Consider the following 17,705-nt stretch of genomic DNA (forward strand, 5'->3'; position numbering starts at 1 on the left):
CCAGATGTCAGCAAAGAGCAGTCCCACCCTGCACAAATCTAATGCACACTATCTTTCTCCTCAGCTACACACCTGTCAGTAGATCTATCAACAAGTGCAATAATACATTTCTGTACACTTTTGCAATTGCCTCTGTGAAAAATCTCATCCCTGAAGCAAAAGTACAGATTGCTCTGTGAATCAAGCCAGTCTTAGCCTGCAAACAGTACCAAAAAAAAAAAACAAAACACCAAAAAACACAAAGCTGAAATTATTTTTGATGACTGTCAACAATATTAACAAGGCAGTAAACAGACTCATTCCTCGTGTGCTATGCTTTCCAGACAACCTTGCATTAGAAATTTCTGGCAGGCAAGGAACCTTTTTTTCTTCCTTCTCTGAATCTCATGCAAACAAAGTCATCACATATACATACATACACACACACACACGAATATATATACACGCACATATGCACCTACATACAAATGCAGCAATTGTAGATATATACGAGCCATTACATTATGAGTGAAGCCTTTGTATGCTCACCTTCTGAAAGGAACCCCTAAGGAGGCTCTTCATGCAAGGCTTTCTTGGATGAGCTGTGACCACTTCCCAAGCCCTAGGGACTAGTCTCCACTCTGTATTCTTCACTACGTACCCTTGTGCCAGTGATTGATGCTATTTACTCAAGTGAAGAATGCCAATACCATAGTCAAACCAACAGAGCCAAAGTTCTTCTTCAGCTTTTACATCAGCCAACCCCAAAGGCACCGTACAAACAGGTAGTTTTGGCTATTCCTGGAAGGGAAATTAGTATCTCATCCGCTAAGCAATGGGAATGGTCAGCTCCACCTGCTCGGTTTGTGACTGTCTCCCAACAACTGTGTTTTCCCTTCAAAATCAAGGACAGAGTCTGAGCCAAATGTGTTTCTGAGGGAAGAAGATTTCAGCAGTTTTCTTGATCCTTGGAGAAGAGGAGGCTCACAGGAGACCTTATCACTCTCTGCAACTACCTGAAAGGTGGTTGTGGTGAGGTGAGGGTCAGCTTCTTCTCCCATGTGACTAGTGACAGGACTAGAGGAAATGGCCTCAAGTTGTGCCAGGGGAGGTTCAGGTTGGAAATTAAAAATTTATTCTCTGAAAGAGTGGCCAGGCCCTGGAATGGGCTGCCCAAGGAGGTGTTCAAGAAACATTTAGATACTGTACTGAGGGACATGGTTTAGTGGAAAAATATTGGTGGTAGGTGGATGGTTTGACTAGATGATCTTGGAGGTCTTTTCCAACCTCTGCCCATCTATGATTCTATGAAATGAAGAGCTCCAGCCAAGCCCCTACAGTCACAAATCCCTTAACAGCCCAGAAGCAAATATTGCTACACAAATGGTTGGTTTACTATTAGACATGTTAAAATTTGAATGGACAGAAAGGCTGTGGAAACTTTTCTGCCACACAGTACCTGCTAGGAACATACAAAGAGAGATTAAGAAAGCCTCTCTCTCTTGTGTTCCCAGACAGGAAAATTTCTCAATCAACTGGATCCCCCAGAGCCCACGGTTTGTCACTGAAAACACAAGTGAAGTGGGTAAGAACTTAAAGCAGTTTGGTGATTCAACAGCAATATGAAGCCCTCCTGAAACCATTAAAAGCATTTTCGAAAACCCTTTCATGCCATCACTCTGCATAAATAAAGCTGTTGCACCAGCTGGAGTGCTCTGGGCTCACTCACCCATACAACACCTCATGCGAAAGCCAAGCTGAATATGCTCATAGTAGAAGAAAGTAATCTGATTTGCTTCCAGATTTAACAGAATTCTGAAAGGGATCCAGCAACTCATACCCGGCCTCGAGTATAACATAGACGTTCTCCATGAACTAAAAACATGTCAAAAGAATAAATAACACACAACGATAATACTACTGTTCAGCAGTTGGGGGAAAATCTGAGACAGACTTGCTTTTGAGAAATAAACAGCTTGCGGGATATATTATTTCTCTGAACCAAATGCAAATACATAGTTGAGGTATTCATGCTGACTCCTCCAGAGAGCTGTCAGAAACAGAAATCCAACCCTGGTGTTTCAGCAGCCCCCCGAGGAACCTCTCCCATTCCTGAGCACACAGACACCCAGCAGAAGATGCCACAGTCAGCACGCACAGACCCCACTCTCTATCCCATTAAGACAGACCCGTTATGATTTGTTTAGCCGATGGTACATGGCACAGGGACGGAGCAGCAGCTCATGAGCTGACCAGCACATGCCACACCAAAGCAGCAGTGCATGAGCTCACGCCATTCTATGGCCCTGAAGCTTGTAACCACAGACAATGACATCCACATTCAGCATAAGGCACCCAGGGAAGATGCCTATCCAAACATGTTAAATTGAAGTCATAATGGCTTGACGAGCTTCCTTCTTGCCCAGAGCTTGTGATCAGAATCCCACAAAATTATTATGTATACACAGTATATGGTCTTCCACCAGGAAGAACATATTTATGGTCATGATTGTATACTCAGTACATAACCCACTATAAAAACAGAAAAAAATCCTGCAGGCTTTAAGTATTTAAACATTTGCTACTGGAAGAGACTTTTTATAAGTTTGTAAAACTACTCAATATAATTGAATCTAGAATTATTTTTTTAATATTAATTCTTTTACCAGAAGCCTTCATTACGCTTGGCCAAAGAACCACCGCACTGGTAATGACACAGCTCACAGCGAGAAATGCTTGTGCCATCAGGAAAACTAAATTGCTTTTTGTACTGCTGTTTAGAAAACAACTTAATAGACTCACTGGCATCCTGGTAGGTAGACATGCAACGATCAGGTTGGGAGGTGTGACTGTACGGCATCTAGACTGAAATATCCTGTCGAGTTTTAAAACAGTCTTTTTTTTTTCCTTCAGAAGTAGTTGTAAAACTTACAGCAAAACCTTCAAACTTGCTTAGGTTTCTGTCTCATTTCTCTTTGTGCAAACAGTAGAAGCACTAAAAGGGCTATAGAGAAACTCTACCTGCGCTGAGCGGTGCAGTCTAGACACTGTCTGTCCCTTTTTGTCCGACGGCAGCTCTCCCAGTCTTCCAAGACACAATACCTCTCTGTCTTAAGATAATTGATAACACTATCATTTCTTTTGTGAGCTATCAGAGGTGTTCTGCTGCCACAGCTAAGTCTACATTTTATTTCCAGCTAAACTATAAGTATTTGATGCGCTCCATGAAGACAGACTTGGGTTGTTTTTCACAGAAGACAAAGACAGACCAAAAAAACTGTTAGTTGCCGTTATGTCTGCAAAATAAACTGCTTTCCCCACTATAACTTATTTCACAATGAAAGCTGGCATAAGTTACTCCAAACCACAGCATTACCACTGCAAGCTTTACAGGCTGGATCTGGAGAAGGGCTTGCCTGACCAACCACACCACAGTACCTTTATCAGCAAACCTGTTTCAGTACAGATTACATCGCTCTGGATTCTGTTGCATTTCAAAACTAATTACTCACTATCTTACAAGTGTGAAAAAGCATTATCTGTAGAATCTGTACTCTTTACCACCAACGGAGCCAGTGGAAAGCATCAGTTTTCTTGTTCTGTTCTCTTCCTTGCAGTGTTTGAAAGCAGAGAAAGCAGAAATACTGCCAAAGCTGCCCACTGGCCTGCACAATCCTCCTTAAAATATCCTCAGAAGTAGTACCCAAAAACAGTCTTTACAATCTAAATGGAATGGAGAAGTGATTCATATATACATATATATATATATATATTTTTTGTAATTAAGATATCACAACCTAGAAGCTGCCAGAGAAAAATCATGAAGAAAGAGGGCCGCTGCAAGTAATGCAGGACTTCAATGCAGGGAATGCTGCCTGGCTGATTTTGATGGATCCTCTCCCTAAATAAAAGCTTTCCACTATGGTGCAGCCACCATAAAGCATCACAGCAGGTCACACTGGTGTGATAGATCAACAGGAAGCTTGGGTATTAGATTGCTCCCCCTGCGAGAACATCATAGACTCATCTTCTTTTCTTGGCTCCTGACTCTCAAGTAACTTCAGATTATGCTGAACACGGAAAGAAGCTTTTATGACTGCATCTGATAGTAGCATAGAGCATACCCTCAGCAGGCAGAGACTTCTGAAGTGTGAATAACTAATATCTCCCAAGAGCCTTCCCTTGCTGAGCATGCTGGATCTTCGCATGTTTCTCCAATGTCAAGCAGACCAAGTCTGTCTCTGTCAGAGGAGAGTACAGCAGGCCTTGTGTCTTCATGGCTGCCCATGACGGAGCAGGCCCAGGCTCTGCAGGGTGAGCAGGGTGGCTGACCTCCCCGTGAGTCTCACAAGGCAGGAAGGAAGGGGAAATTGCACCTAGAGCAATGCAGGACAAATGCCAGACCCAACGTGGGTGAAGGAATGGGCCATGACGAGAGCCTGAAATGGGAGAAAGCAAGTACGATGGGCAGAGGAGGAAGCTGGTGATAGGGGCCCCTGCACAGACGGACAATGGCAAAGGGGAAAAGGCTACAGCATGGGAGAGAGTAGAGAAAGATGCACATGGATAGGGAAGGTGGACCAGGACAGGCAATGGGACTAGAGCTTTGATCAGGAGTTTGCAAGGAAGGTGAAACTGCAGGTGAAATAAGCCCAAGAACTGGAGACAGGCCCCAAAAGTGCAAAAAGAAGAACAAGACAAGAAGGAAAAAAAAGAAACAAAAAAACAAGAACAAAAATTCCCAATGCAGTGAGGACCTAGTCCACTGGCTTCCAGAGCCAGGAACTGTGTGAACACTACCACCCTACACGTACCCAACAAGACCCATGCCTCCTCCATGGAGCACAGCCAATGAATCACACTACTCACTCGAGAACCAGAAATCCCAAATGAGGATACATTTACAGCTGCTACAAGAGCTTTCATTTCTGAACAGCATGGAATTTCTTTTTTTTTTTTTAAAAAAAGTTTAAATAAGAGAAAATTCCTTAAAGGAAGAGGTAAGAACTAAGAGCTGTTTGAGTTCAAGCATGCCAGCAGACTCTAAGTTACCCCTTCCTGTTCTTGCACACCATAACCTGTTTTCCCCACCCTGACTCTGCCAGAAAATGTTCTGCCACAGTCACTGCACAAGGTAGCACTGTCATTTAAGGGAAAGACATTCAGTATTTATTTTTCCTCTCCATGCTCTATCATTAAGGCTTATTGATCACACTCTGCTGTTAAGACAAAATTAACTATCTTTCTGCAGGCAAATGTACTCATTGAAAAAATACTTAACTTTAGGATCACTATACCCTTATGAAGGGAAGAGAAATGACATTTATCCATATTTCATATATATGGAATTATAGACAGAAAACCCAGGTCCTCAAGGTACCCAGATACTGACCCAGAGGGTGAACGAAGACTAAATCCGTTTATTGATCTAGGTCAAACAGACTGAAATCCAAAGTAAATCCAACAATTCTGTACTCCCAAACTGAAACTCTGAGGGCCAAATCATTTTTCAAGTATTTCATATCTAAAGAAAACTGCAGAATGTGTTTACAGATCCTCTTACTACAGGCTGCATTCAAGAAAATGAGGCTTTCTGAAAATTAGCTCATAAATCTCAAGTTTTATCAAGAATTTAACCTATCTTTAGACTCGCCTTGACACCTGCCTGTGCAACCTATTGCAGGGAACCTGCTTTAGCAGGGGGGTTGGACTTGATGATCTCTTGAGGTCCCTTCCAACTCCTGCAATTCTGTTATTCTGTGATTAAAGATTGTGTCATAAGTCACAAAAAGGGCAAATTATAGTTTCTAGCCATGGACTTTCGCTTTCAAACATTAATCATGATCTTTAAAGAGTATCTAATCTATAGTTGTATTTGAAGTATTAAGATGCTTTAAACTCTTGAGCAAAGATTAAAAGAAAGCAAATAACAAACTAACACTACCTTAAAAATCCAGAAAAGAGTATCCTCAATTTCCATACTTCCTGAATATGCATACTTTGATTTCTACATGGGCTACAAGTAAAGTATCTACCTTTAAACAGCACTTTGTTATCCAGACAAAACAGCATACGATTTGATGCTTTTGGCACTGCCCTTACCCCAGCCTCAACCTCTCTATCCCTACAGATGCCCACAGCAAATTTCTTCCTTAGATCCTTCCCTGTTTCTTCCCCATCCATCCTTCCAGCCGTCTACCTTGTACATGCACGCATACACAGCCCCACACTGGTTGCTGCATCTTTCAGAGAAGGTAAGCATCCATACAAAGCTCTGGGGATATCTCATGAGCATGTCCACGTTCCCCCATGAAACACTCTGGTGCAGTGAGCAGTGTCTGGGAGCAAGGAAGTGGCTGGAAGGGCGGGAGACAACACAAGTGGATGTGAAACAACAGTGTCTTAAACACAAGGATTCAACAGATGGGAGGGGAAAGAGGTGATCATCTTCTCTGCACTGATGCAATATTATGCAGGTTGCTTTATTTAACCCAAATTCACGCATATGGTATTTCCAGGTGTTTAAGTCATTACAGCAGAAGAAGGGAGGTCCTCTTAAAAGATATGAAAATCTCCAGCAGGTATGGAAACTTTTCTCCACTAGCATCAGCCACAATTACAGTTTCAAAGGGCCACTAACATGGCCTGGCTCTGCAATTTGGATTGGTCTGTGTAAAACAGTCTGCACATGGCTGGAAGAGCTATGATTCATGGAAATCGCAGCATGCATCCTCTGAAATACTGGCAAACTCCCCTCTGCTCCAAGAGGAGAGGGACGGTTCTTCAGAACACCACATCACCACAACAGCCTCCCTGTGTCCAGTCCCAAACCCCTCGCCCTTGTGCTAATGAGGGAGCAGCCAGCACAGGTCCCTGCCTCTGCAGAAGGCTGATAAGGCAGGTTTCTCTCACATGCTCGTGGAGGCTGCTTTTTCTCCAGCTACCGAAGTCAGACACATAAATACTGCAGAATAACCACAGAGAGGTGCAGGAAAGTATAAGCACACCTTGCCACTACTACACACAATGCACCTGGCAAGAAGCAGAAAGATCCTGTAGCAAAACATCACAAATTCAGCTACCAGGCTATACCTGGCCCTTCTACCCCTAAGCGCATGCACATTCCTGGATGAGGTTTAACATCTTCTCAACAGCAAGTCCTGTAAGTCACCCCAGGCACCTTTATACTGTCCAGTACTGCAGAAGAAGCACTATCCACAATCCTATTCACCTCTGTCACCTTCTTTCTAAATATACAGACTTTTTCCCAACATGCTCTACAGGAAAAGAAGTCACAACTCAGATCAGTTCATAAACATGGGAAAACTCAAGCATTTTTATGCCAAAAAGTGAAAGAAATAGCAATACTCTGCAGCCATTCAATAACACACTTGCGGTCTGACATCACATAGCCCCTTCTCTATTTAGTCCTCACAGGGAAGGGTTAGGGCACCCTGACCATAAAAGCAGCAGCGGGAAGGAAGAAAACACCCAGTACCAGTAGGAACACAAATCACCAAACTTACTGCAGTTTCTCTTGGGTGAAGTCAAAACCTTAGCCAGGAAAAGGAGTTCGGCAGAACTGACACCTCGTTTGCCATACAATCTGCTAAGAGATCACGCAGGATTTTCCCACTTTGCAACTCAAACACTTTCCCCTCTGCCCCAAAGCCTGTCACTGGAAGACACAAGTTGGTAAGTTTGCCACGGGGCTGTTTACTTGCTTTCCAACGTACAAAGGCACGCAGTGAACCTCAGGAATTGCACACTGAACACAGCCCCTGTGACACAGTATCTCCCACCATAGCTTTTGGCCCTTGAATTCAACAGGAAGCAATGCAGGAAATCCAAGGCATCAGTGTGATTCCAGCCCATGCCCTTCCTGTCTGGGGAGAGAGATCTAAAAGCATCTGGGACTCCTGCTAACAGAAACAGTCGACACCTTTTTTGAAGAGGGAAAAAAACAAAACAAGAAAAAACAACCATCAGCTACCCAACCCAAAGATAAAAATACTTTAGTTGACACGCGTCAGAAGGGACCACAGTGAGTGCCAGTCAGCATTCTACCTCCATTTTTCTGATGTGCGGAGACAAAGAGCAGCCAGCCCGAGTGCTGGCTGAAGTGACAGCTCAAAGCTTGTTTCGCTGCAGCCACAGCCATGATCCCGAGCCCCCTGGCCAGACCCCAGGGCCAGGCAGAGCTGCAGGATGGTGCCAACGTGCACCTGTGGCTAGCTCGACACGCACAGAGCAGGCAGCGGCACAGGCTGTGGGCAGCACCCTCGCATGTTCTGCGCATCCCCCTGCTGAGCACGGCGTGACGCGGAGGCTGTCGTCTCCAAAGGTGTCCTCAAGATGGTCCCTCGCACCAGCTCAACTGTCGGAGGCAGAGCAAGCAGCAACCACGGCACACAGCCACGGGGCCGCTCCCCGCTGCCGCCTCAGGTACTGCAGGGAGCTCTCCTCATTCACACAGGACACTGGACAAATTTGCTTGACCTCTGAGTCACTAAATCCACAACTAAAATATACAAACAAAACGGAAATTCCAATTAGTGAGAGGGCTGGGGGGAAGGGAGACAAGGGAAGAGAATATTCTTTCCTGTATCTATTTTTAGGCTATGCAAGGCTGTCTGAAACCATGGCAATGAACCTGCTATAAATCCCCTCAGCAGCTCCATGTTTCGTTCCTTAAAGACAAGGATAAATGAGCATGTACTATGGATTAAATGGCCTAAATCAGAAGTGAATAAACTAGCAGGCCACTGGAACACACTTCTGAGTTAAGAAGGCTGCCAGCTATGTGAGGTAGGAGACCAACCGCTCGATCTAACACCCAGGGAAGAAGTACCACCACCACCACCACCACCTGTATCAGGGTGGGCTGTGACAGCAGCCACTGCACCCTCAGCACCCAGCTTCCTCCTTCAGGCTTGGCCCAGCTGACTGAGGTCTGCCCTCAGCCCATCACTGCCCGTCCTCCGGTCTGACAGCTGAGCTGTTTGTCAGGTTGCCCTCTAAGACGCTTCGGGTAGTTAAATAAATATACTTATTTCAAATCTAGTAATTCCCATTCACGCCCTTAACGTTTGCTGCTGAAATAACCCATTCAGTATTCTTACATGGCTGAGGATATTCATTCTGTTTTTCAGTCATTTGCCGTATGCAGCAAATTGGATGCAAGTATCTGCAGCTTTGGAGGACTGCAACATCCCATAAAGCTCAGCTCTGCTTTCATGACAGCTTTGCTTGGTGTGCGGAGGACGAAGACAGACAACATACCTATCTCAAGACAGTTAATTAGATACCCACTCTTTAAAGAGCAACATCCCAAGTATATTTTGATCCTACATGCTGTGAAGTTTTTTTTTTACATTTGCATAAGACCTGGAAGAAAGGAGGGGGTCTCTGAAACTGCTACTCAGCAACACTAAAGGAAAAAAAAAACAAAACAAAACACCCAACCACTTTATGGCATTAACACTAAGCCAGTGGAAAACAACAGGATTTTTTCCCTGCATGGGCCACAGAGAACAAGTAGGCTCTTTTTCTCAGCCCAGTTCCAGCATTCACATCACCCGAGCAGTGCGGTATCAGCTTCCCCACATTGCTAAGCAACACTGCTCCACATTACCTCAATTGATTCAAGGGAGGGAAGTTGATTCAGAAGCCATTGAAAAAGGGAGAAGCTAGATAAAAACGGCTGCGCAAAGCTCACACACACAAGCCAGGATCCTGCATGGTCAGAGCAAAAAGCAATTAAAGGGAAACAGTAAGTCGGGAAGGCACAAACTGAAGCAGAATAGAAAACATCCATGCACAAACAAGGCAGAAGAAAGGAAACAGAGCAGGTAAGAAAGGGAGAAACAGTACTACTGTATCACCTCAGATATCTATGGACTAGAACAATGAATTATGTCTTCCTCTCCAGAGGAAAAAACAGAAAAGCATGGCATTAAAAAGAAAGCAGATAGGAAGCCATGTCCCAGAATGTGAATTAGGCAGCATAAAATGAAGTTTACCTGGCAGCTTGTTTAAAAACAAGAGGAAAAGGAGGTACTTTTTCCACACTACAATTAATTGCAGAACTCATTCTCAGAGGATGTTGTGAAAGCAAAAATTTAAAACAGATTAGCGCATGTTTTGATGTATTTATATGAGAAAGTCTGCCTGGGGCTGCTGAACAAAGGTGCAAACATGACTTGCTTGCTCAAAGCCCTTGAACTGAAGCCTGCCAAAAAGCTGGGAGGGATCACTATCTTTTCCCTCAGAACATCACTACTGGCCATTAGTTGAGGTAGGATGCTAAACCAGATCTCTGGCTGGAACCAATGGGACAAAATCCTGTGTTCCAGATCCAGGAATCTTCAGCAATATGTGCAGCACTGCGAAGTCCAATCTTCAAGGCTGGCCACGGCTCTGGGCAGCCTGGTCTAGTGGATGGTGACCCTGCACTCAGCAGGGGGGGCTGAAACTCGATGATCTTTGAGGTCCTTTTCAACCCAGGCCATTCTATGATTCTATAATCTTTTGATGTCCATCTCCCTAGCTGCTTACAGCTGCTGAAGTCACAAAACAGACAAAGGTTTGCTTCCCGCTGTGGTTGCACTTGATTAAGCATGTTCCTGTTACATGAACACAACTAGACTACACGTTTCCAGACTGCATTAGGTGTGACTAATCCATAATTTCACCTATATTGAACAACTGGATTTACTCACTTCTGTTTTGTGCTAAACAGATATTAAAAGCTTCATTACAGATGAGTTACAGAAGACCTCCTGTCCCCCACTTTAGTTGAATGAACTCCATTACAGTGCTGTGCTAGCAAATTTGAAAGTTATCTGAGAAGCTGCACGGCTTCTGAAAAGTAGTTAGAAGGTGATGAGGAAGAGGAAGGAGGAAGAACAAAGAGGCTGCTCTTCTCCTGCAGGACTGAGAAGCTGACTGGCAAGGGAAGACACAACATACAGCGCAAAACCCTGTTCTTCCTTCACATCCCCTACCACTCACGCAGCTCTCCTCACAAAAGTCTCCTAAAATAGATGGCAGGCAGACTACAAACCTGGAGGATGTCAAGAAAAAGGCCTGAGATTTATGAGGCACTAACAGATTTAGGCTGCCATTTGCCAGGTGAGACATATACCAACTTGCACAGCCCTAGCACCACATTATAAATACTATTATACTTTGTCCCTAGCTGTTAGCCTGAAGGATTTCTTATCTGTTGTTAAAAACATGCTTAAAGTACCCTAAAGAAAGTATATGTAGTTTGATTTCCATTCAGAAACACTAACTGTGCTTCCAGAGAGAAATGAATTTGCATTTTGCAGTATCATCTATTTATAGCTAAAGTATCTAGAAAATATTAAGAGCTGAGGTGTGTTATTTCTCTTGAGAGAAACAGAGTGAGCTGAAACACACGCAAAGTCCTTCCCCTGAAACACACTAGGAATCAATCATGAGGAAACTTCCAACTTGAAATCTCTTTCCAGATAACAGCTTGGCCAGCCAGACCTCTCTTGCCCCTTGCCCTCTGTCTCTGGCATAAAACACCACCTTTCACGCTTTCCTATTGTGCTGTGCACACAGAGCTTTGCCACAAAAGCAACAAACCAATCTGTTCTAATATTGCCTTGGGCTCAGCTGCTATTTCAGTCAACCTCTAACTCCTGCAGTGGGTGGTGGTTTTCCTGTTCTGCACAAACCACTCAACGCCAGGGAGCCTAGAGGAGATTGACTTCACCCACTATCCAAGCTCTCAGCTGAACAATGCTGACCACACGAACTTCTGCATAAAACCACAGTTGGTTCCCACTGGTTGCTACGACAGGCTGGCAACAGAACAGTTGCCCACATTTTCCTTCCTGGGCAGCAGATAACAGCAACAATAACTCTTAACACAACTTGAAATACAACTGAGAAGGCCGCTGAACACCAGAGCTCAGCCTCTGATGTGCCTTCTGCTGTTGCATGAAAAGGTCACCTCCTCCTTGAGACACTGGCAGCATTTGTCAGATGGCAGTCCATCTGTTAGCTTCTCTCAGATCGTGTTCTTGGGTCTAGATGTCTTGGCTCAGTGATTAACCCACAAACACCAATACAGGTGCCAAGATGACCTTTTCAGTGACTCTTCGTGATTTCCAAAGAGCAGCTCCTTCACCAAAGTGCAACTCCACCCAGAGCAACAACACCATGTAACTGCTGCCCCACCTCTTGTGGTATAACACTGCATTATCGCAACGCTGTGTCTCAAAGCAAAGCTGTAGAAGCATCTAGGACTACATCTCCAGTATAGTTCTTGGTACCTCCTTTCTCTGTCTCTGCATGTCCCTGAGTTCTGCTAACTCTAAGAACATTTACTGAGGAAAAGCACCACTGTTTTGATTCCAAATACACAAAATGAGGCATGTCTCCATGAATGTTTCACTGGAACTATTCAATAACTTAACGGTGCTAGAAGAGATCAGAACACATGACTCCAGATCATTCAACATCAGATAATTTATTAGTCCAAGGCCACTTTTAGCCAACCAGTCCAATTGGACAGAGAATGGCCATTAAAAGTCATGACTTACAGTTCTCTATAAGCACTCAGAATCATGCTATTTCAGCCATGGGATCCACCACCAGCAATTTGCATGCTAGGTATAACAAATTTCAGAAAAACAGATTCTTTAGTATGGTCATTCATTCAGTTCAAACAGAAGATATTTGAAAACTCTCTTAAAAAAGGAAGAATAGGCCAGTTTTTCCCTCAGGCCAATAAGCAGATCAGTACTTACCTTGTTCAGTGCTTCTGTGCTTTCAACGCCAGTTCTTCCCAGTTTAGTACAAACCTATAGTCAAACTCAGCCTTAACAACTTCCTCTGTATTACAGACCCTTTGAAGTTAATGTCAAGATATATTTGTCTGCCCCGGGTTTTTTTTTCAGCCCCTGAAATTCCTTTCATGTTTCCCATTTCAGCAACTTATGATCCTGGCATTTTTCAAACAAACCCTATGAAGGAATGGAATGCTGCACCGAGCTTCACAGCCCTCGGCAAGACCTACTCACCAGCAGGAAACTTTGCTATGGTAGTTCACGCTGCCTAACAACAGACACGTTCTTGAAATGGTGTATGTACCACTGCCCGAAAGGTTATTTCAGAAGTAGTGACTCTTGCTCTACTTGCTTCTATATACAGCCTCTAGATTTTGCTCCTCTTAAGCTGTTATATGCTCAACACAGAGAATCTACCAGGTGCTTCTGCAATCAAGTCTTTTTTTTTTTTCCTGCATTCAGGTTCAATGGGCAAGTCAAAGTGCTGTAACAAAGATGTTTTCCAGGCGAATTTGCTAAACCCCTCTGGTAACAGTATCTGAACAATTACTGTCATGAAATGACATGATTTTTAAATATGCTTCTTTGTGCTCTTCAGAATTCATTCAGTCAAGGAGCGAGACAATGAAGCCAACCACCAGCAGCGCTCCAACTGTTCAGCACAAGCCCACAGCCTTCTAAGACCTTTGTTAAGAAAAACATCTTTCAGAGACTATTGTCTCACCTAAACAAAAGGCTATTTAACTGCACTCTCATTTAACCCAAATGGGAAGCTACTGTCACACCAGGCGTGTTTGGGAAGGCCTGTGACTAGCCATAAATCATGGATGAATATTCTGGGAACCACTGCCACAACTATGACAATCCCTTCTAGATCCAACCACAAAAAGAGAAAGTGCTGAAATCTTCGAACTGTTAAAGGAGGTCAGCAGGCACATCTATGCTATGCTGCCCAACTCCTGGTATCAAATACAATGCAAGCAAAAATTTAGAAGTCTCATTATTGTAAAATTAAACCTTAGATGGAACCACAAGGGAGAAGATGGAGGAAGGGAGGTGAAGAAGGGCATGAGAAAAACACTGCAAAACTATATGACTACGCATCAGAACACCAACAGCGTTCCTTCATCATTGAACTTCACTAAGACTTGGGGGCAAAACAGCCCTGGACTACAAGGACAAACAGAGACTGACTGAACTGAGCTCCTGACAACTGAAAAAGAAAATTTCAAGCACAGCACTTTCCAATTTAAGTGTATGTGAGATTCTTTGAGTTTGTTTTCAGTCTTGCCTTGCTGAAGAAACCTCTGAAATCACAGGGTAGAATCGATCTACACTCCAGACATAGTTTGGTCAGACTCAGAAAAAGTCTTCCTAGCCTCTGGAAAGGAAAGTTGAGCTCGGAAGTATGAAGGGATCTGCTGTTGCTTATTTAGATGGCATTTTGCTCTAACAGGTTTTAAAATAAACTGTCTGTTCCCTTCCTCAAAAAGTTGAGGTTATCACAGCAAGGAGACAAGTAAAAAATAAACATGCCCACAACAGCCCACAGTTTCCAGGAATTGTGCTTGGAAGGCTCTGCATCTAGGTTATTTTACTCACCCCCCAAGAAGTGAAGAGGCAGGAAATTCAAGTTCACATGTATAGAGGAAAGAAATCTCATGTGAATACACAATCAGCCACGCATCAAGTAGTCTGCAGAGGAAAATGAGGTGAAAGTCAAGAATAGGCACAGATGAGCACAGGCTCATGCCTCTCATGATATTGAGCTTCCCAGACTAGGACTAGTAGGAGAATTATCACAGGCCTTGTTTGGAAACAAATGGATATTCTTCTTGCAGCAGAGTATGAGTAATAACAACAAAAATAGTCCTTCTAACCAGCTGCCCTTCAGCATTTAAGAAGTACAGTGTGATGTCATAGTCTGCACCTTGACAGTGTTCTTTTGACTCACCTCACTAAATACTCGATACATGCTCAATTGCTACATTAAACTCAGGAAAGTGGGAAAAAAGACTATTTTTGAAGGATTTTTAATAAATTTTATGGTCCTAATGGGAGAAAAATAACACATATTAGCAAGCAAAAATTCACATTAAGATTGCCTTCGCCATTTTCCTCTAGAGGTTCATGCCTATCAACTGATATATCCTGTAAATATTTATCTGCAATTAGGTAACTCTTTACATTTACTTTACTGCTCTTCTTTCCATAACCAACCAGTTACGCAATATTTACACGCATTTCTAAGTTTTATGTAGCTGTGTTTACATGTATTGCTTTTACAACCTTTGTGTTAGAAATGAGCAGGTGATCATCTCTTCATACTGCAATGCTGATTTTACTATGGTGTTCAGCACACTTCATTTGGAAGGAATTAAATTTAAAACACTAAGATGTCCTAAATGTCATCTTCAAAATGCATCAGAAATTGAAAAAAAAAAAAAAACACCCCAAACATGATTACCATTTAAGACAAAATGATTTATTATGCAATGGAAAGATTAAGGTTTGGCCATCATAACTAATTTTTCAATTAACTAGCAGTCAAATTTATTGAAATACTGAGAAAATCTATTAGGTGTCTAAAAAAAAAACCACCAGCCCTGTGACATGCCTAATTTACACAGTGCCTTCAGTTAGACAGCTATAGTTCTTTATGTATTTCAAGTGTTAATGCACATAATCCTTATTTTCTCCCATCTGATTATCTTGTTCATAGATTAAAAAGGGATAAAGGAAGAAGTAAAAGCTCTCCTGCTTTCTGAGCTCCCAAATGAGTTTTCAATCCTGAGTTTATTCAAAAAGAGAATACTTTCCCTGCATCTGGTAGCCAAACTGAAATCAAATTTGTAACTCAAAACCTCTTCTGTATCTCAAAACATGAAAATAGTTGCACTTCCAAAAATGTAAAAGCAGAACTTTATCCAATGTAAAGACACCAAAACAGAGATCTAAAAAATTGAAGGGCAGCTCTCCTTCAGTGCCTTACATATTTTAAATGACTGTACGCAATAAAAAGGTGCATCTTTTGACCTACTTAGTTTGACTGTCACTCATCCGAAGCTTTCTATTTAAGTGAAACTAACAGGTACAGGTAAGGCCCCTGCAGCAGTAATTACAATGGTTCAAATTTAATTTGCCAGCCTTATTCTTAACAGGAAGTTTTTAAGAAAAGATGTTTAAATTATTTTTTATCTGCCCTGGAGTCAATCTGCTTACCTTCCACAGCTGTGCTTCTTCCCAAGCCCTGTATTAAACTTTGCAGCCATCTCACATTGCTCATTTTAAGTTAACGTTTCCAAGCTGCTGCCTCCATACTGAAATAATTTTACTGGAAATCCTAGTGAAATACTAGAAGAGCGCTGCCAGCAACTGCAATCTGACCTCCCATTACAATTTAAACATCCAAAAAGTTCCAAAACTTCTCTTCCAGTTTACTGACGCTTCGAGAAAATCCTCATTCCAGCTGTCTCCACAGCTGGGATAGCACAGAATAAGACAACAAATGAACATTTTGCATTACTACCAGGAGATTCTAATCAATCTATGCACAAATAGCCCATAAGAATGAGGGAACCCTTCAGAAAGGGGGATGTTTTCCCATTGGTTTGGAAAGAAATCTTAATGGTTTTCATGTTTCTGCATCTGGTTATGTGGAAACGTGCTTCAGTTTCTCTTTCTTCAGCCAGCAGGGACTGAAGGTCAAGTTGCACGCAGCAGTGCGAGCACCAGTCTTTCTGGATGATGGTGCAGGAACATCTCCGAGGAGAGACGATTATCCAGGAATAAAACACAGAAAAAGTATGTGTTGGAAGACAGCCTATTTACCTAGAGAGGGGCGTGGAAATCTTCCCTCCCTCTTGCCCCTTCAGAAAAGGCCACACAAACATTTCTGCCTATAGAAAGCCACATTTTCTGCATACATCAAGAGTAGGACCTATAGAGCAATGTCACCTTTTCAAGTACTTATAGTGTGAAAGAAAAGATGATGCCTGTGGTACCACCTGCAAGGTAACACTTTGGGGAGGTATATGCGATCCCTGGATAGCAAGTAAGCAGCCTGTTTGCACAAAACAACTCATACACAGAATAAAAGGTTCACACCAGGAAGTATGTTAATTCCTAGCTATGCTAAAATCAACTCTAAATATGAGCCAGTCTATTAACTTTCTAGCCTTGCAATAATTTTGATAAGCTCTACTTGATATTAGAGACTACAGAAAGAGAACTCATTTCAATCAGTCGCCACACTACAATCAATGCCGAACAGCTACCAATACACTTAAGTCCCTGCAATACAGGACTACAGGGAAAAAAACAACAACAGAAGACCGCATACAATACACATGCTGCTGTCTAGCTAGCCCTAATTCCCCCTTCTCCCAGTGCGATGTCCCCGCATCACCTTCAGCACACCAGAAGAGCCAGCACTATCCTCAGCCCACACAGTGCAGCCAGGTTGGTTGCATGGACTCAGGACAAAAGACTTCCACCCTGCAGTGATCAGCCAAAAGCCAAATGTTAGTATTTTGCCCTCCACATCTCTCCTCTGTTTGCTCTGATGAATCCTTTGTTTCACTCCCATTTACCAGGCCTACCCGGTGTTCTCTGTATCACTGTCTCAGAAAGTTCAGCTTCCAAGTGAATTACACTTCTCTTTCAGTGAATCAAGTTTAAATAAAACTGCTAGAAAAACCATTGAGGTTATTTACTAAACAAAGCAGACACAGTCATCGCCCCGGCATTTGCACCCTTCTTGCAAGCAAGCACGAGTCTTGCAACTGCTGCTATGAGCAGTTAGTCGGAGTTAGGGAACACCAACTACGTGTGCAGCTTGGAGGAGTCATGGCTTGGTTCCCATCTGTCTGAAGTGCTTAAGATGGGCAAACTGATAAACAG

General features: G+C 43.0%; 1 protein-coding gene across 4 annotated transcripts in view; it reads right to left on the bottom strand.

The window, feature by feature from the left end:
• FARP1 (FERM, ARH/RhoGEF and pleckstrin domain protein 1) overlaps nucleotides 1–17,705 on the bottom strand; it is a 205,392-nt gene that overhangs the window by 175,038 nt on the left and 12,649 nt on the right. Inside the window, exon 1 of one of the 4 annotated variants that reach the window (XM_021416336.1) lies at nucleotides 14,406–14,498. The exons of 2 other annotated variants lie outside the window; for them this stretch is intronic. The gene's annotated coding sequence lies outside the window, so the exon portion shown is untranslated. Of the gene's footprint in view, nucleotides 1–14,405; nucleotides 14,499–17,705 lie in introns of those variants that run through there. One more of the 4 variants, XM_021416360.1, reaches the window with a different exon arrangement.

The sequence above is a fragment of the Numida meleagris genome, chromosome 1 (assembly GCF_002078875.1).
Source record: "Numida meleagris isolate 19003 breed g44 Domestic line chromosome 1, NumMel1.0, whole genome shotgun sequence".
Taxonomy (NCBI): Eukaryota; Metazoa; Chordata; class Aves; order Galliformes; family Numididae; genus Numida; species Numida meleagris.